We start from the raw sequence: 6000 nt of genomic DNA on the forward strand, positions 1-6000 counted from the left end.
AAAACGGGTGAAAACCCGAGATGAAACCGATTCTCGTGTGATCAAAGGATGTATACAAGTTATACAAAGAATCTTGATCCAAGTAATTAGTTAAAAGTGTTTAGAATGAATTTTTACGGTCAAAATCGTTGTTTTGATGTTTTAACCGACACTAGGAAAGAAATGGCTTGATTGTGGGTATAACTTGCTTGGTGTGGTGTTGATGTGCTTGTAAGTGTTGTATCTAGCGGCTAACAAAGGCTAGAAACCGAGATCCTTGCGATCTAAAGCTAGAAAACACAAAATAGTTCGGTTTTCGTGTGTTTATGAAAAATGGACAGATTTACGTGTGCTTAGAGTCGGGTCACGAAATTTCACAGAGATGATCTACACATGAAAATATGAGATCTGTGAATTTTTGGTAATTTTTGGATAAAAGATGAATATTTGGTGAATTTAATGCTCGGTTTTGGCCAAAAATAGTGAAAAATAGCAAAACATGATGAAAAATTCCGGAAAATTTAAGATAAGCTTTTTATATCATATAAAAGTCACCCACAAAATTTGAGCTCAGTTAGAAAAGTCTAAGTAGGCTTTTCGGTGAAACGAGTTCTAGGGCTTTCTAGCTCGGTTTTGGGTGAAAATGGCTTGAAAAATAAGTTTTAAATTCTGGAAAAATTCCAGGAAGTTATGAGGATGATAGAGATCATCCCAGAAAAATTTGGGATTTTTCTAAAGTGTTTTGGTATTTTTGATATATTTAGTATTTTAATGAGATTCAAAAATAGATAAATAAATGTAAATATAGGAAAATAAATCTGGAAAATTTCCAGAAAGTTATGAGGATGATAGAGATCATCCCAGAAAAATTTGGGATTTTTCTAAAGTGTTTTGGTATTTTTGATATATTTAGTATTTTAATAAGATTTAAAAATAGATAAATAAATGTAAATATAGGAAAATAAATCTGGGAAAATTTTACAAAATTCCTTACTGTCAAATTAAGTTTTGTGCAAAATTTCAAGACCCGAGACTAATCGGGTAATTATTTGTGCTAAAAAGAACATAAAAACAAGTTTTTAAAGCTTAAAACGTGAAAACCGGCAAAGTTCGCATAAGCGAGCTGACTGGTACATGAAAACTCTAAAAATGGACTATTTCATAAATCTAAGTAAATTAAGTAAAAATAAATCATCCGAAAATAATTCGGATGATTTGGGTAATTTTACCCGATTTTACCGTTTCCGGCACCGAAATATCGGGAACGGGCCCCACGGCCAAACGGGGTGTCAAACCGAGCTATAATTTCATCACCTTAACTAAATTGACTGTCAAACTCTAAGCAATGTCACAATCTGAGTCCTTAGAAGTGTCACGGGGTTAACATAGTCCCCGAATCGAGTACAGTACTGGGTTAACAATGTTCCCAGATGTACCGATTGATACATATTTAAGTTATGGGAATTATATAGTAACGACTAGATATTATATTACAGATCCAGGCACGTAGCTGTTCCTTGTATTACTCACCGACTCATAAAAGGTGAGTTTTCACGAGCCCCTTTTAATGAATTGTTTTAATTATATTTTCCCGGGGCGGAAAACATGTCTTATTTAAGTATTTAAGTACATACCGATCGTATGGAAATACTTGTACATTTATATATATATGGTCTGATGCACAGAATATACAAAATGTTTATCATGTGTTATTGTTCTGGGGTAACATAGTTCCCATGGGTTATTATTGTTCTGGGGTAACATAGTTCCCAGGGGTTATTATTGTTCTGGGGTAACATAGTTCCCAGGGGTTATTATTGTTCTGGGGTAACATAGTTCCCAGGGGTTATTATTGTTCTGGGGTAACATAGTTCCCAGGGGTTATTATTGTTCTGGGGTAACATAGTTCCCAGGGGTTATTATCGTTCTGGGGTAACATAGTTCCCAGGGGTTATTATCGTTCTGGGGTAACATAGTTCCCAGGGGTTATTATTGTTCTGGGGTAACATAGTTCCCAGGAAGTTAATGGAAATGTTCTGGGGTAACATAGTTCCCAGCATGATTATATTGTTAATAAATGATTATTAAAATGATTTGTCAGTGTTTATTTAAATTAGTGAAACTCACCAACTATTCGTAGTTGACCCGTTTTCTTTACATGTTTTCTAGGTATGCCCAAGTTGGAATGATTGATATGTGCTTAACTATCTGTGCTACCTGTTGGAAGCTTACTGCTCTATGTTTTGTAATGAATATATATTAATGTCTTATTGGTAATATATGTGTGTGACACCTAGACAGTAACGCAACTCGCAACAATGTAATATGTTATAAATTAATGTAGTGGTATTTTCTTTATAAGCAATGCTGTTGATATCAGATGTGTCTGTTGCACCCCGTGTACGTTTCCGCTGCGGTTACGGGGTGTTACAGAACTTGGTATCAGAGCCATTGGTTATAAAGAATTAGGATGTCTGAAAAAGATACCTAAAATATAACCAGTAGCTCAAGTATTGTAGGATCTGAATATCAACTAATAATATATTGTGATGAGATCGGGATGAACTTGGATGGACAAGTGGGTTATTATGGTCCGGAACATAATAACCGACTTGTCTGCACGAGGGAATTCAGGGGAAGTCACGGGGAATTTAAATAGGTAAAATTGGCAACATATGTGTAAGTATATGATAATATTATTATGTGGTAAAATTGTATAAGTAAGTGCATGTTAATTTGATTTTGAATTACACTATAAAAAGGGACTATATGTTTGTTAACTTGTGTGCAGGTAAAAATGGCAAGAACACCTAGTGTGTCGACGGAAGAGGACCCGGAAGAGGTCAGTTCCGGGGCCTCTGGAAGCCCAAGTGTAGCACCCAGCTCCGAGCCTTCGGAGGCTAGTCATAGTACTTCTAGACAGACCACCCCAGCTAGGAGTGCTAGTTTACCCTCCCCTGCTAGGGTTACCAGGTCTCCTACCCCGCCCGCACCACAGACCGCCCCGATTCCCCCCAGACACGGTCCCCGCCTCACGGCGCGGATCAGTGCCCCGTATGTTCCGCCCACTGTTACCCCACCCAGATCCACATACCACCGGGGCGAGTCTTCCCGCCCCCAACCCGAGCCTGCAACCCTACCTGTGTGGGGTCTGCCAAGGCAGGAGCGGGACTTGGCGGCTTGGCTACGTGTTCTCACCGAGCAGGTGAACGAGCACTCTGCCGCCCTGGTCGTGGGGGTACAGAGGCGAGCGTACCTCGGGGACAGCATACTGGACCACCAGTATGCTATTAACCAGTTAAAAAGGGAGTGCTCGTACTCCCACTGGTTGATCGACCAGATGGAAACCCGAATGCGGGTTATGATGGCGGTGTTGGTGGTGCTGGTGGCGGTGTTGGTGGGGTTGGTTTACCACCATGTGTAGATGTGTTGGATGGTAGAATCTTGAACCGCTTTTTGATACTCCGTGTAAGTAGTTAGTGGTGATACTAACACTGAGTGAATCTTGTTTAGTTATAGTACAACCACTGGCCCATAGGGGGTCTCTTGTAGGGCATATCATTATCGATACTTTTGGGTATCATTCAAGCACTGACCCATTGCGGGTTATGTCGAGGATGATACCAACATAGGCCCTTTGTATTAAAACTTAGTTGTGTAATGATGACTGGGAAGTATGTAAATGGATGTTTGTGTAATATGTACTAATGTTTATTAATGTATGGAATGTGTTTGTGTTTCATAATTTGGAATGGTATTAATTATATGTGTTTCCTTGATGTTGTGTAGAATGGCACCGAAACGATCAACGAAAATATCGGAAGTAGATGTGAGCCGTTTGATTGCTCAACAGTTGGAGGCGGCGATACCGGATATAGTATCGCGCATCGCCGCCAGTATTAATAACTCGACCAATCCAACCCCTCCGAGCAATCAAACGCCCATAAATAATGACGGGGAACAAAACGCTAATCCTCCAAGGAATGACAACACTATGCCGAGTACTGACGCACCGCCTACGGTGGTCGCTACCGACAGTAATGGCCCTATCCCTACTGTAGAGACCAACCGCACTGGACCATCCAGGGGTTGTTCAATCAAGGACTTTATGTTATGCAAGCCTTTAGAATTTAACGGGTCGGAAGGACCGAATGGGTTAGTGAAATGGTTAGAGAAAATAGAATCAGTGGTAAATATCAGCAACTGTCCCGAGGATTGTGTCGTTAAGTACGCAACCTGTACGTTCACAGACCATGCCTTGACATGGTGGAACACCATAGTACAGACTCGAGGTCAGGCGGCGACAAACCGCATGACCTGGACAGAGCTTAAGGATCTTGTTTTGAAACATTTCTGCCCAAAGAATGAATTGCAGAAACTGGAACATGAGTTGTGGAACCTAGAGATGCATGGGGCGGACCACTTGGGATATACCAACCGGTTTAATGAACTGTCACGATTAGTGCCGTGGTTGGTCACCCCAGAGTCAAAGAGGGTGGAACGTTATATTTGGGGACTTACTCCAGTAGTGAGGAGTATAGTTAACGCGGGAGGGCACCAGACGTATGAGGGTGCAGTGACACAGGCTGGTATTGTCACGTATGATTTCTTAAGGAGCGGATCGATAAAGGCGACGGGAGAGTCGGCCGGGAGAAAGCGAGGTACGTATGACAATAGGATCCGAGAGAAACAGCAAGGTAAACGAGCTAGGCCCGCTGCCCAGAGCTATGCCATGACTAGTTCGGGCGGAAGGCAAGAACCGCAGAGGGGAACGTTTCCTAAATGTGGGAAATGTGGTTACCACCATAGTGGCGTGTGCAAGGAGGTGGTGTGCCACCGGTGTGGCAGGGTTGGACACTACGCACCAAATTGTAAGACAAATCTGAACAACCTGAACCGTCAACCGCAACCTATTCGGGCGCAACCATTTAGAACTCAACCAGCCCGACAGCAGAACCCGCAAGGAAACCAGATGGTGACCACTAGCCGTGCTTGCTACGAATGCGGCAGCACGGATCACTTCAAAAGGAACTGCCCGAAACTGAATCAAGGAGGAAACGGGAGACAACTCGCGGGTCAGCCATCGGCGTCCAATCCGGCGCGAGGCCGGGCATTTGTGATGGGAGCGAACGAGGCGCGCCAGGACCCCAGCGTAGTGACAGGTACCTTCCTCGTCTCTGATCATTACGCTTCTGTATTATTTGATACAGGCGTCGATAGAAGTTTTGTCTCCGTTAGGTTCCTTTCGATAGCAAACCTTCCTATTGGTGAAACCATAGAACCCTACACCGTAGAGGTCGCTAACGGTAAAACCATGATAGTTAATCGGATTGTTCGGAATTGCCCTTTTATTCTGAGCGAACAATCCTTCCTGATTGACTTGTTACCGGTAGAATTGGGTAGTTTTGACGTGATAGTGGGAATGGATTGGTTGGCTCGTAATAGGGTAGAAATAAACTGTGAAAAGAAAACCGTCAAGATCCGGGTGTCGGATGACGAGGAGGTATTAGTGCAGGGAGAAAAATCCGGCACCATGATACCATTTATATCCCACCTCAAGGTGTTGAAATATATACGTCAGGGATGTGTGGCGTATCTAGCGAGCCTGACGGCCGCTGATTCTGAGGAAAAACGGGTGGACGATATTCCCGTGGTACGCGAATTTCCACAAGTTTTTCCAGAGGAACTTCCTGGATTACCGCCAACCCGACAGGTCGAATTCAGAATCGATCTGTTACCTCAAGCCGGCCCTGTTGCTAAGGCCCCTTACAGACTTGCACCGTCCGAGATGCAAGAACTATCCAACCAGTTGCAGGAATTGTTGGATAAGGGATTTATACGTCCCAGTTATTCCCCGTGGGGTGCACCTGTACTATTTGTGAAAAAGAAGAACGGAAGCCTTCGAATGTGCATTGACTACAGGGAATTGAACAAATTAACCATCAAAAATAGATATCCTCTTCCCCGAATCGATGATTTGTTCGACCAACTACAAGGTGCGAGCTATTTCTCAAAAATTGA

This window comes from Bidens hawaiensis, unplaced genomic scaffold, assembly GCF_021521415.1.
Source record: "Bidens hawaiensis isolate Kalapana, Puna unplaced genomic scaffold, B.hawaiensis_p1.1 tig00032577_1, whole genome shotgun sequence".
Taxonomy (NCBI): Eukaryota; Viridiplantae; Streptophyta; class Magnoliopsida; order Asterales; family Asteraceae; genus Bidens; species Bidens hawaiensis.